This window comes from Pundamilia nyererei, unplaced genomic scaffold (assembly GCF_000239375.1).
Source record: "Pundamilia nyererei isolate P.nyererei 1_Seehausen unplaced genomic scaffold, PunNye1.0 scaffold00311, whole genome shotgun sequence".
NCBI lineage: Eukaryota > Metazoa > Chordata > Actinopteri > Cichliformes > Cichlidae > Pundamilia > Pundamilia nyererei.
In genome coordinates, this window is record NW_005187712.1 from 469094 (window position 1) to 484087 (window position 14994).

Here is a 14994-nt window from a genome sequence, read left to right on the forward strand (position 1 = left end):
CAGAACCAGTGCCCCCCCAGCCACAGCTCCTCAGGCTCTTTTGTCTGCTATACATTAACGAACCATCTCTTTCGCAGATAAAGCCGTGTATGATTATTTTACCCCCCCCCCCCATTCACCCTCAAAGGCGCCGCTGATCACTGTGGAATCCTTGAGAGATTTTAATTTCCATTGACTCTGGAGATTCGCCAGTGTCAGAGGAAGTAGCAGAGATGTAAATGTAATTGCTCTGTTGCTCCATTGAAATGAAGACACTGCTGAAATTAAGCATTTGTGTGGCTGCTTCTTTTTTTTAATCTACTCACAGTCGACTTTGTTCAAATGTGGAAAGAGGACTCAAACAAGAACAAAAGAGAACAAACAGAATCATCACACACAGGCACGTTGCAAGGATCGCACCGCCTAATTTCTCAATAGTCACTGAGAGATTTGGTGTGCAGCTTGTGCCCTTCAGTGCAGCTACAGTAAACACAGAAATAGAAGAAGAACATGAAAGCTTCTTGGATGTTTGTCCGCATTTCATTTCTGGCACGGCTTTGAAAAAGAATGGCACAACATTACTGCTGTGTTCCTGCCTGTGTGTTTGTGAAAGAGAGCTGGACACCTACAGGGAACCTTATATGATCTGACCACCATCTCTGCTTCAAAACACGGCCTCGTTTTCTCCCCCACAAATGATTTTAAGTCTTCCTAATTGAAAATGTCAGCGCCTGTTGCAGCGTGTTAAGAGAGCAGTGTGGAATTAAGAGCATCTTAAATGGGCCCCGAGGAACTCGGTTTCATTTCTCCTCGCTTTCATGCTTCTGTTTGTTCATACTGTCCCTGCTACTCTGCAGGGCTGATGTGAGGGTTCGAGTCACACTTTGGTCACTGATCAGTTTCTGAATGTTCATGAATAAGAATACTTTATTGATCCCTGTGGGGTACAGATGCTCCAAGACAGTAACAATAACAGACCAAACTAATATGTTACAAACTTAACAAATAGCACCGATATAGGCAAGGCAAGTTTATTTGTACAGCAATTCAACAACAAGGTGATTCAAAGTGCTTTACAGAGACATTAGAAACAAAAACAAATAAAAAACATGATTTAAAATTGATTAAAACAATATAAACAAACAATATAAAAATCGCTCAATTATAAATATCAAGAATATTCCAGAGGTGGACATTTGACTCTAACCTGTGAACTTTGTCATTTGCTATTCTACTGTACAGCGTGTGAAAAAAGGATATGATTATTATTATTTTCATAAAGAAAAACACACACCGTGTGTGCTCACTGCTGTTTCACACCGCTCACATTCAGTCAGCATGAATGAGAAGTGTGTGAAATATTAGCTGTGTGACATCATACATCGCCGTAGGAACACGGGCATTTGGCTCACACCGCCTGAAGCGTCCCCTTAACATGTTTAACAAAGACGGCTAATAGGAAACGTTGGCAGACTTCAGTCCACACAGCAGCCTCGTCGTCCTCTGTGTGTGCGCGTATCAGTGATTCCTCACATCCTCGTGGTATGCTTTCATCAGTCCCAGGGGCCCATTCATTTCCTCTCTTCCTCCTCTTCTTCTCCAGCATCATCACAGTCACCCCTCACTTCATTTCTCATTTTTTTCTCCCACAGTTTAGTGGCTGCTGGTGGAAGTGTTGGCTGAGGGCCGTGAAGCACACAGTACATCAATTAATCCAGCAGTACTAGGTTCCAGGACGTGTGTGTGTGCGTGCGTGTGTGTGTGTGCGTGTGTGTGCGTGTGCGTGTGCGTGTGCGTGTGTGTGTGTGTGTGAAATGCTCAAATCTAATTATTCTCTACCTCTCCTCGTAGCAGGGATGTGGCTTAGACAGACTGCTGCTGGCTCAAGGTTTTCATTGCTGCAATACCTCTCTCTCTCTCTCACTCTCTCCCTGCATCCTACCTTACCCCACCTTCTTCCTGGTTCATCTATCCTCCTGCCCCCTGTTTTATCTTTCCCTCTCTCCTCTATCACTCTCTCACAGATGCCACATCACACCACACACTTGCACTTTCCCTCTCTCTCTCTCTCTCCCATCTGCCTGCTTTCTCACTCGCTCCACCAGCTTGTCGCCGGCTGCCTGTTCATTTGCCACGGCAGAGCAACAACTGGCTTCTTTCAGTGCTGGAGAGCAGCAGGAAAAGTGGAAGGAGAAGAAGAAGTAGAGGAGGGAAAGGAGAAGAAGAGGAGCTCTTTTGTGAAGCGTCCTTCGCTCATCCCTCTCTGGCAGCAGCAGCCGCAGCATCCGTACCACTGCCTCCATCAGCAGCGGCGTAGCGGCCGCCGCTCTCGCTGCTGGATGCTCCGTCTCCTGCCGGGATCTGCCTCCACCTTCTCCTCAGGGAGCTCTTCCTGGAACTGGGAGGGGGAGGGAGATCACCACCTCCCAGTTTGCCACGGACCCTCAGCGAGGCAAGGAGAATTGTAGGAGAGCTGAGGAGAGGCACCACCCTGAGTGACAGGAGGAAGCAGGGTAAGAGGCCAGAGTGGCACACACAGAGCTCGCACTTCCATACTTTGCTGTCTCTATTTGCACATCCTGTGAAGCGCAGAAAAAAAACCTGGCTTCTACATCACCTCCATCAGCCTGCTCTCCTGTCTGCACTCATCATCTTCACCAGACTGTGGGCACTTTACAAGAACCACAAGATGTGTGAATGTGTGTGTGTGTAAGCAAGGTCCTGAAAGTTGAGTGGAGACAGGAGGGAGAACCTGCAGTTCCTGAGCAAAGAGAAAGAAAGCAACTGTGTGAGGCAGCATCCTCCTGATGTGTGCGGCTGCTCTTCCTGACGCTCACAAACAAAGACTGACACAATCATGCTCATAGTAATCTGATGAGACTCCAGGGAGCTTCCACTCTACAATCAATGATACTTGGGCCGGCCGACCTCTCTGAGTGTGTGTGTGTGTGCAGGCTGGCCTGGCTGAGTCGAGCTTAAGTGAAGAATAGAGGAGGGGATGCTAGGTTAGCCTCTGCTTTCTTCCTTCTTTGTCTTGTTGCTCCTCAGTCTTCCTCCTGCCAGCTTGGGGCTGCTGACTCTGATCATCAGTTTGTTTCTTCGTTCTGCTTCAGCTCATCTGCACGTTGGGATTTTTCATCCTCGTCACTGTGTTTTCTGATTGCAAGTCCAGTCACACCATCTGTTCCTCCTGTTAAATATGATTTTTCAGTTCTCAGGAACAATGAAACAGTTCATTTAGTGCCAGCGTGACAGAGACACAGACTGACAACCTTTTACCAAAGCAGCCTGATTGTGGGTAAAAAATCAATGGAATGATTTTGGATCAGCTTAGCTGGAGCGTGCTCTTTGTATTCAGCTGGCTAGTTTAATTAGAATAGAACGGAATAAATTTGCTTGAACTTTTCATCCATTATTCATGCATCACCCACCGACATTTAAATACATTGCTTTAATTTCAAAATAAAGAAATAAATCTGCCAAACTAATACTTAGGAACCGATTTAAAGTCAATTTTAAAGTTAACAAGTTGCAACAAGTAAACTCTGTAAACGTGACAAAATGCTTGCTCTTCCAGTAAATAGCCCGCTCCAGTAAGCTAGACACCTGCAGAAACACAGTAGTATTTCATAAAATCAAACAAATGAGTTGCCTGCATGCGCTGCCCCCTCCCTCCCTCCCGTTGTATAATCCATGTGTTGATTTCTCTGCCTGTCCCGTGGGGGTGGGGAGGGGATGGTAATGGAGTGTACAGGGCTATTGTCACACCACAGCAGCTCCTGGCCTGACCTGCCTAACCCTCCGTCTCCCCTGTGTGTGCACCCCAGCCCCCCTGTCACCCTCCAACCCCTCCTTCCCAGGTCTCATGGGGAAGAGCTGGATGAGCTTTCGGGAGATCTGGGCGGTGCTGCCGGGCTGTAGTCCAGGTGAGAGACGGTCGCCGTTTCTCACGCTCCCCCTGTCGCTTGCAGAGATGGTTGCACAGAGGCGTGAGAGACTGAATCGATGTAACGTGAGCTTTTTCACAGCCTTTTTTTCTCTGTTTTCTGTGTCTCCCTCTGACACCCACTTGCTGGCTTGGATTGAAAATGCCACCATTGTCAATTTTCTCCTTTGCAGAGGAGCCATTGATGGAGCCTAGCCTCACACTGCAGCGAGGCGTCTTCAATCAATGCACTGGCCACTCTCTGTGTATGTGTATGTTTCTGTTTGCCACCGGAGCCTGAAGGGGGGCTGCTGATGGCAGCAGCGATGGCCATGGTGGTGATGGTGGTGGTGATGATGATACGATGGCAGTGGCGCTGCTCACGTGCTTTCTGGCTTAGCTCCCCTGTTTACTGAAAGACTCTCTTCGGTGACGGGTATTCTTGGGTGGATAATACAGATCACGTTGTTATTGCTTAAGAATACGCGTAGTCGAGGAGAGTCCTCTCTTCGCCCAATACCCCTCAGCCCCCCCGCACTCACCCACCTCACCTCCCCCCGACAAAACACCACCCAACCACGGAGGTCTGTCAGGTTGGGTGAAGCCACACCTCCACGCTCCACCTTCCTATAAAGAAAACCCATCTCTTCTTTGATTTCCGCTGCATCCCGCTGTCTTGCCTTCCCGCCCACTTCCTGTGTGCTGAGCCACGGTGTGAGGTCGACAGTGTCCTCGTGTCTGTCCCACCATACATCTGTCGGTGTGTCTCTGTCTGCGAGGCGTGGTGTGTGGATGTAGTCTTTCAGTGTGTGTGTTGTTCTTTGAGGGAAACGCTGGATTATTAGACGTGTGCATGTGTACATGTTCCTGCAAAGCCAGCCTGGAACAAGCAGTGGCAGCAGACAGATGCCTGTCTGAAGCCTTCCCGTCAGGAAGGACACATTCTCTCACGCGAGCAACAGGTTTCTGTGCTGAGCACTGGATCTGCATTAATACTCCCGCCTGGCACTCTGTGTGTCGACAACATGAAATAAGCAAAGATAAGGCTCTAGATTTTAACATAGAAACTAAAGCACGGCTCATCAGGTGTAATATCTTTACATCTTTCATTTCCTTGGTCTGCACTGGACTGGCTGTACCTTAAACTCCAGGGCTGTGTGTGACAGGTGGGATAGCCCCGCACACTCACACTGGGTATGTAGAAGAAAGGCTTTTTTGGTCCTTGAAGGTTTGGAAATTAGTCAATTAATAAAAAAGATTATTAGTACAATTGGAGATAAATGATCTGACCACGCCTCCAAACACGCCCCTAGCTCTACAAGCTTTTCGTTCTTGTTTTCTTGCCCCAGCCTCCCTCCCCTTTTTCAGTTCTTTCACGTCTTCTTTTCTCATTAGTAAACGGGGATCCCTCCCATGCCTTCCCCAAACCACAGCTCAGTTCACATTTAATCCTCTATCTACTAAAAACGCTGTCAAACCTAAAATAAGGACGTGGGCCCAGCTCGTGAATGCACTCATCGATAAGAAGGATGAAGACCAAGGCTCAATTCTGTCTAACACCGAAGATGCCAACAACACCAAGAACATACTGAGAGTGTGTGGTGATGGCTTCAGACTGCTTCTCTTGTTTGAGCGTCAGTCCTCGTGTGCGCACGCTGCAGGCACAGCGCTCTGTGCTCGGCACAGCTAAACAAAAACTACCATAAAAGCTGTGTGATTAAGTTTGGCTTCATTAGAGTGTGACATCAGCGTGGGCCTGTAATATTTACTGAGGGGCCAGTGGACATCCACCGGCTGCGGTTACAGAGTGGAACCTCCTTTTCTTCAGCTCCATGTAGTGCATTTATTCTGTGACTGAGCTGTGCTGAGCTGCCTCTTGTGTTCCCCCTTTTTTATGCAAATGGCTGCTCAAATGGCATTTATCGCAGTGAGGTTTACGCCACATGTAACGCTGCTGCTGCCGCTGAGCCTCACACACACTCACACTAATGCACGCACACACTCATAGCTGAGAAAACAAAATGTCCACCACGAGCAGTCGACAGCTCAATTTATGCATTGAGGAAAGCGGCGTCTAGATAAACAATTACCCCTGGCTCAAATGGTCTATAACCAGCTTTTTCTGCGTTGCCAGCCGGGCCAATACATCATGAATATGGATTCCATCTCCATGTCTGATGGCACATTCTGAACCTTAACAGCCGTGTAAAATCCATTTAAACACTTAATAGGATCAGCTCGAGTCATACAGCCACGTCCTCACATGCATCGCCTCCCGTGATTGTGTGCTGCAGATTTCCGTATCGCCGGGCTTTTCCGAGCCTTTAAGAAGCAGTTTCTGCGCCGGCTTTGCTGCCACGTCGAATATAAAAGTTAGAGTCACTTAGACATGCTTGTGACTGTAATTATACAAATCATCCCAGTCATTACCACTGCAGATTATTCCAATAATGCAATTAATGCTTAACACTTGGCTTAGCTGATAATTACTGCTCCTTTGCTCGTGGAAACAAACAGAGCAACATGCTTAAACGTGTGTAGGAGGATGTAAACCGGAGCATTTGTGGGGTAATGACGAATCCAAAAAGGAGCCTCCTGCCCTGCTCTGCATGTCCACTGTGCCGTAGCGTGGACGCGGTCCTCTCGCTGTTTGCTACCTGCAACTGTGTTTGTTGCTGCTGCGGGGCTTCAGCTGGCTGCCACCGCTGCTGTCATCTCATGTTGCATTGTGTAAACACCTTACATCTAGCTCCACTGCTACACCGTTAGCCTGCGATGATTCCTTTGTTTGCATTAAAAAGCAAACACATGCATCCAGGCAGTCAACTGTCGCATTTCCTGACTGATTTTGGGCTCTTCAGTGGTGGTGATGAGCACACCGTGATGTGGTATAAAGTGTTGTGTTAGTCGCTGTGTGTGCCAGCCTGTGTTTGGACTGTTTCAAAAGAGCTGCTCTGCTGTAAAACCCACTGTTGACATGTCCTGTCAAATGCAACGCTCAATTTCTTTGAGGCGTGGACGAATGAGGCATTGTGTGCTGAGAGTGACGCCTATCTAAAGTGCATGTGTGCTCCTGTGCTCGTGCACTAATGCTGTTGTGTGCTGATGACATGCTGCTGCAGCTGCTGATGACTACGGTGATCCCTTTAGGCTAACCACTCTTTTCAACACATGTGAGGTTGTCCTGTAAGTGTGCCTTATTTCTGTCAATAAATTGTGGCTGTAAATACAAATAAATCCCTCTCTTCAAATTGAAGTGTGAAACGAAGCATTAATTAACAACTTGTGTACACACACACACACACACACACACACACACACACACACACACACACACACACACACACACACACACACACACACACACATTGATGTGGAAAGAGGCCTTTACTGTGTGCTTGAGGCCTGTTTCATATCATAACACAAAATAAAAAATACACGAGGTGAGAACTGCATTAGTGTTAAATATTCGGGTTAATAACTTGAACACTTTCTGTCCCCACACTCTGTTGGCCTTTCCCCCTCAGAGAGTAAAAACAAAACGATCTCCTCTGTTCTGCTCTTTGGCAGTTAAGTTCAAAGAGGCGGAAATATCCAGTGTATTTAAAAAAGGCAGACGAGCTGTGAAACTTTCATTTGTAAATAGTAAATATTTTTTACTAAATTGCCAGGTTTGTTCAAACTACACACACACAAGCAGTAACGGCTGAAACAATGTGACTGACGAGCAGATTTTAAAATTGTTTCCTCTTTTTCAAAAAGAGCCATTTTTATCCCTCTTATTTTCACTTCTTTACATTAACTAATAGAATTTTCATCAGTTCAAAAAAACAAAGAAAAGCAAGAAAAGAAATATCAATACACTCCTGAAAAATGTGTTGTGACCTTACAAGATCCACCAAAGGATTTGCTGCCCTGGGTTTGCTTCAGTCGTGCATCTGAGGGAAAGACCTGCAGGCTCTACTCAGTGCTGCAGAAATGCCACGAGTTCAGCACGCATCATAATTTTGGTATTCTACTAAAGACTGAAAATTTTAAATAACAGTAAAAAAGATCTTCTTTTTCATGATATATTAAAACTGTTCGGACAGCCTTCAGGACAAAACGGGGCTTTCAAGCACTTTTCATTTTAATAAGCTTCACAAAGAAAAAAACCCACAGATTAAATTCAGGGAACATTTAACTGCAGTTAATTAATCGTTATTTATTGTTAAAAGACAATGAAATATTTTTAATAGATGCCACTGAAGTTTAAAAACTTTATGAATGGTAAATAAATATGATCACAGCAGAGGAACAGATGCATGTGGTGCTTTTATAAAACTGAAACAAATCCTTCTAATACCTGTTGCAGAGGCAGACGGGATGATGAGGGTTATTGTTTTTATTTGGATAGGCCGAGCCACCGAAACGCAACGGAGGACTGTGGCTTTGATCACCCTGCATGTTGAACGATGATGCTGTAATGCATTCAGAGCGCCTTTAACAAGCGTCTACGTGTCTGTGGTTCGTTTTCACCAGTCTCACCTTTGCTTCGCACCTTGAATTATTCGGAACGCGCTCAGCAATGCAACTTTGTTACAGAACAACAACTGGTCATCACTGAAAAACACACATAAAAATGTAAGTAAATATAGTGAATATAAAAATAGAAATATAATGTAATCGTCTCTTATCGACTATAATAAATATTACATTTATTCTTTTTTTTTAAACCACCAAAATAGTGACATAAATAAAATTAAGTCATATCTACTAATAAATAAAATCTGCTAATAATTATTATGAATCGGGGTGACATTATTTGTTTAGGGTAAAACACCAAATAACATGATAACAACACACTCACTTTACAATTTGTTATTGATGGTTATGATTGGGGTTTTTTGCATGTTGGGTTAATTGGTGATTATAAATTGGCTGTAGGTGTGAATGCACGCTCGAATGGTTGGTGAAGCCAGACTATCCCCCTGTGACAGCTGCGATCGTCTTCAGGCCCCTGTGAACATGAACGAATTGGATAAGCAGAAAAAAAAAGATAATATAATGAAAATATTGAGCCTACAAAGTCCATTGAGGTGAATCAGTATAAAGTGACTCATTACTCTCATCATCCAAATAATAGAACTACATCATATTTTAGCGTGAGACCTCTCTAACCCACAACTACTAAAAAATTAGAGAACCTGACGCCATTGTTATTCACACCAGATTACTGATCTACTGTCAGTGGTTATTTGCATCCTCTTATCACTAAGCAACAGATTACCATATTACATCCTATTTAATTTAGCCTGCAAATACCCCAAGCATCTTAGTGCCTTTTATCTCTTGTAATCCTGTTAAAACCACAGTAATTGGAATCACAGAAATAACCCCACTAGACCAAAAACACTCAGTGTAGCCAAGGAAAATTTCACTGTTTTTATTGGATGTGATTCGAAAAGACAAAATCTATTTAACAATATCTGCTGTTTTCTTTTTACATCTGCAGGCGTCGATCCTTTCATTGAATCCGTTTTCAAATAGGACATTTAGTGTAAAAGGTAAAAAGAAATCCAGTCGAGTCTTCACAATGTGCTGGAAAAAAAGTGTGGCCTGGAAGTTCAAACATGGCTCTTTTTGTATGTTGCAGTGTATTATTAGGAAGGAGTTTACAGCCCTGTGAAAGCTGCACAGCTATTGGTTGGGGATGTTTTCAGGCCACTCATTACTTATTAAACACACTATTAGTGAAAATTGACAGTAATGATGGGAAAGATAGGACCCAGGCTCATTTGGTAGAACCGCCACAGGAAATATTCAGCTTTTGTACCAATTAATTATGCATCATCTTTACTTTGCTCTCTGTAGACCGAAACTGGGTGTAATGTAGCAGAACACACTGCAGTAGGTGAAAAGGAAAAACCCTCATTATAAACAAATAGAAAGAATACAAGACTACATTTTATTTTGTAAGCTCAAGTGCATTTAAACAAAATAGTTTAAAGCCAAATGGATTTGAATTTTAAAAGAGGTTGTGTTATAGGTCAGTATTCCCTCACGTTACTCCTATTTCATGAAATCATTAAATTTGAAAATAACAAACAACGAAATAAACGATGAAAATGTTTTGGTATTTTCCAGTCGCCCTCTAAGCTGATGCTTGTACCTTAAAAAAGCAGAGAAAGCTGTGCACTTTCATTATGTTTAGTTTAATACAGCAACTGCTCTAATCTTAAATCACACTCGGTTCTATATTTTTATTCTTTTCAGCAAATCCCGTATGCTGTGCCAAACCACCACTGATTATACTCCACTAACAAGCACTGTGTGGGCATCGCAGCCCGTTATAGTTTACTCCTGCGTGGTACAGTGTTCCATTGTTTTCCAGAAATCATTAAAAACACATCAGTGAGCCACGCTGGTGTGCTCGGTGACATGTTTCTTCATTATCACAACACACACACATGTGATATTCATTTAAACCCAGTCACACACACACTGTCCTGTCACTAGACCACAGGGTCTGGGTTCAAATGCTGTGGAAGGCAGTCGCAGACAGATGTTGGCGTTATCCATTTCCTGTGTAAACACTGAGCTCCATCTATGGAGGTGTGTGCTGTTTCTTTTCCTCTTTTTTAAACGTCTGTTTTCATCTCTGACAATCGCTGTTTTTTTACAAAGCGACACACAAATCTTGTCTTGTACAAATTATTCTTACATGCTGTTAATTTGTTTTTAGGTAAATAGAAAACGCTTGTGTGGATTATAAACTGACTTCCATAATACAGCATAATGAATATATTTGCACAACTTTCTCTGCTTATGTTTCATGTTTTTTTAATATCTGTATGTTATGATTTAAGCATGAATCATCTTCAGTTGTTTTGTTTTTTTCGGGGCGACCGTGGCTCAGGGGGTTGGGAAGCGTATCTGTAACTGGAAGGTCGCCGGTTCGATCCCCGGGCTCTCTGTCCTGGTTGTTGTGTCCTTGGGCAAGACACTTCACCTACCACCTACTGGTGTTGGCCAGAAGGGCCGATGGCGCGATATGGCAGCCTGGCTTCTGTCAGTCTGCCCCAGGGCAGCTGTGGCTACAACTGTAGCTGCCTCCACCAGTGTGTGAATGAATAGTGGCATTGTAAAGCGCTTTGGGTGCCTAGAAAAGCGCTATATAAATCCACTCCATTATTATTATTTTCAAATCTGACTCATCACAAGTATTTATCATTATTTATTTCCTCTTTTGTAATGGACAAAATATTATGTTTGTAAATGACTTAGCTGTTTTTCAACCAGTGCATGACTGCTGTGATAAACTTCAATCTGTTCATTTATAAGCAACAACAAAGGTTGACCAAAGTGCAAAGTAAAACAAACAAACGCAAAAAGAACAAAACAAAACTCGGTCACAATTAAAAGCTCGGGAGTAAAGATGTGTTGTTACATCTTATTTACCAAAAGGCTGATATCATCTGACAGTGACGTTCAGCCCTTATTAAAGTCCATGCTGCTCAGAAGCCTCACACTGGATATGTGCACTTAGTTCATTATGTAAAGGGTTCCACTGACTTCAATCAAACTACACGGATGTGAAACTGCTTTGCTGTCAGTGGCCTGTATGCTAATACGCTCACAATCCTCACGATCATGTTCACAAAGATAATAAAAGAAAAATATTTGCAGACTTTTACACCTCACTCAAAGATAATTTCACTAAGACAATGATGATAACTGTAATTTGTTTAATGTAGTGCAGCAAGGTATAGTGACAAAACCTGAAATTACATTTGTTTTCCAATTTTTTCATTATGTGTTTATAGGGATGGGTATCGAAACCCGGTTCTTGTTGAGAACTGGTTCCCACTGTTTCAAATCCTTGGAATCGTTTGCCATTTTTGCAAACGATTCCCTTATCGACTCCAGTCGCCCCGAATGACGTCACCACGTTGCGGAGCGTCATTTACCTGGCAGGAAACACGGCGCCTAAGCGGCTCAAAAGCTCAAAAGTTTGGTTATACTTTACGAGAACGGATGACAACAGGGCAACTTGCAATACTTGCAAAGTAAATATTTCATTTAAGGGAGGAAACACTACGAATATGCAAAAGAATTTGCTCACAAAACACACGATGACCTTAAATGAATGTCGTGTTTTTAATTCCGGACTCGTGAATCTCAACCCAGCAGCAGCGGTAACGTTTGCACGTCCTCTCCCGTTAATGCAGCAGGTAAATAATCAACTAACAGTCCATATTATGTTAGCGCGATCTGCCTTATTACAAACCTGCCATTACTGTGCATTTAGTGACCGTGATGAGAGAGGCAGTCTGGCTCAGATGCTGGCAGCTCTCGCTGCAGTCTACCGGTAGCGTCTCCTTTCAGGCCAGGATAGACGAATGTCACCGAGCAGTGACTCAGTTTGTGGTCAAAAGCTTGCACCCGTTTGCCACAGCAGATGATTTTCAGTAAGTGAATGTGTTTAATTGTAGGCAGGGACATTACTGGATATTCTTGTGTAATTGCTACAGAACAATTTATGTTATACTTTGTTATTGCTACAGAAGAATATTTATTTTATTATTTTACATTTACATTTTTTTTTCCTGGGGACCCTGTGACACCCCATTGAAGAGCTGTAGGCTGTGGATCTCTTAAGATCTCACTGTTGGGTTTGTAAGGCCATGTTACTCCTAAATTTCTATCTTGTTCAAAGAGAAGATATAAAACAAAGTTCTAAGCTAATCGACCTTAGTGTTCTCCTTTTTAAAAATAAGAATTGATAAGAGAATCGATAAAGAATTGAATCGTTAAACAGAATCGAAAATGGAATCGGAATCGTTAAAATCTTATCAATACCCATCCCTATGTGTTTAGAATGATGTTTTATGTAGGGCGGATGTTATTTATTCCCTCTTTTCGATTTTAAAGTCTTTAACTCTATATGTTGGTACATTTAAACCTTTTATCACTTGCATAAAATCAATATGATAAAACAGACAGACTCATGTCAGGAGAGAATCAGTAGCTTTTAATATCAGACGTGTTGTAATGTTGTGTTTTTTCTTTTTTTTCAAAAATCATCAGTAATTGGAAGCATATGTCCTTATTTTAACATTTAATACCTGTAAATGCTGTTCCACCCTATAAGTAAAAACATTAGCACCCCCCAAAAACAAACTCATGATTGCAGATTTTTAAACCCACAGGAAAACGTGTGATTGTTTTCATTTCATTTAGCCATTTCAAAAAATTCAGAAATATTCAGAATCTCAGAAAATCGAAGGAGCAGAAAGCAGCATCGTGAGCAGGCTCAGGACAGTCATTGTATGCAGCAGCAGGACTGGGACAGTGAGAAACAGCTTAAAGCGTCTCCTGAGCTGCTCTATTCCCCTTACTGAATCACGATAACAATTCTGGCTCTCCTCCTCCTCCTCGTGTCCCCCTCTGCCCAAACCACCCACCAACAGGCAGGATAATGTGGTTTCCGCCAACAAACCCTGTCTGCAGTATTAATCAATTGGAAATGTGCTGCATTTCCTCTCTTCCTGAGACAAAAGCACATTGATGTTTGTCTTTGCTTCTTTTTCCCTTCTTTCGCTAGCTGTAGCATAATATTGACTCTAACGAAGTACCTAGTGGAGCTACACAAATTATCTTGCAGTTAATAACTATGTTTAGGATTTTCCATTGAAGGATGGCCTCCCACCTCCCCCGACATGTCTATAATGTGTCTTTGACTATTTTTTACATTTATTTCTGACGTCCAATAAGGGATGAGTGCCAGTACCAGTATTGTAGCCCTAATAACAGTAAGTGGCTCTGCTATCAAATGTGCTGGCACTCATTTAAACAAGGGCCACTATGAAATGTGTCCACATCAGTGGCTCCAAGATAGAGACCTAAGCAATCTATTTAAAAAGCAATCTATTTCTCGCTGTTGTGGAGATTGCACAGATTGACTGGGGGAGTCTGAACCTCAATGGAAGGCCCACTCGATCCACCCTCCACTTTTATCTCACAGCTCTTCTCCAACTCTCTGCTCTGGGCTGCTTATAAAGAAAAGGGGAGAAGGGGGAGCTTTTCCTGTAATGCATCCATTAAAAAAACAACCCAAAATGAGCTCAGCACTGATGAGAGCTTCTTATAAAGCCGCTGTGCTCACGTTTCATAGCAAACACCACGACTATAAACTCTTAGCCAGAGAACAGAATTATTTTTTTTAAGATTAACATGGCCACAGCTTGAGAAGAAAATCATTTCAATAGTTGTCTCAACAATATATGAAATTAAATAAATCTATAATGCATACAAAGAAAATCAAAATTGAAGATTTTCCTCAACTTTTAGTTTTTAGTTATGAATATTTCCTTTTTTCATTTTTGTCCACTGACAAGCTTTGAAAAGCTTTACACATCCAGAATAATCTTTATTTATCTTATATTGGGCTTCATTTGATCATCTAAAATAAGGCATCTTATCTTCAACCCTACACCAAAGTCTCTCTGGTTCTGATTAGCCACATGAGCCATCCATGCTTTCATTTTGCTATTTTATTTGCTCTTGTTGATGATGGACCAGCAAAAATGCTGTTGAGAGACTTCAATTGTATCTCATCTACTTGTCATTTCTGCATAAATAAAACAACTCTGGATTATTTTTGAGCAGAGAAACAGACAAAATGAGACGTATGCTGTAGATGTTGGTGAAGACTTGGAGCGCTCAAGTCTTGGGCTGCAGTCATCTGAGAAACCGATGAAGGTAAATTGAAAAAGAAAAAAAACAACTTTTAAAATAGTGAAGTGGTTTAGTCATTAATAATTTTGTATTCATTCCATTATTATTCATGCATTTCCTTTGAAATGAACTAAATTTTTAAAGCAATATTCTAGCCTTACTGAACAATCCAAGTTTTACTTTTACCTGGCAACTTAAAAACAGGTGATTTTTTTATGTCACCCAATGTGATCCAATAGTTTTTTTCAATCTATTTTTAGCTTTATTAAGATCTCATAATCATCCCACAGATGTAATATTATCTACAGCTACTCTTAGTACCATTGATGTTAAGTTAGACTCTTTTTCTCCAATTGATCTTTCTGAGTTAA

General features: G+C 42.4%; 1 long non-coding RNA gene across 3 annotated transcripts; it reads left to right on the plus strand.

The window, feature by feature from the left end:
* The first annotated feature begins 1875 nt into the window (after window positions 1-1875).
* Window positions 1876-7140, plus strand: LOC102192470 (uncharacterized). Of its 3 annotated transcripts, none has more exons than XR_001290611.1 (3): window positions 1876-2492; window positions 3807-3991; window positions 4099-7140. It is a non-coding gene; the product is annotated as an uncharacterized LOC102192470 (long non-coding RNA). The 3 variants fall into 3 exon arrangements; XR_001290610.1 differs by having other exon boundaries at window positions 3807-3986; XR_312237.1 differs by having other exon boundaries at window positions 3807-3905.
* Window positions 7141-14994: the final 7854 nt, after the last annotated feature.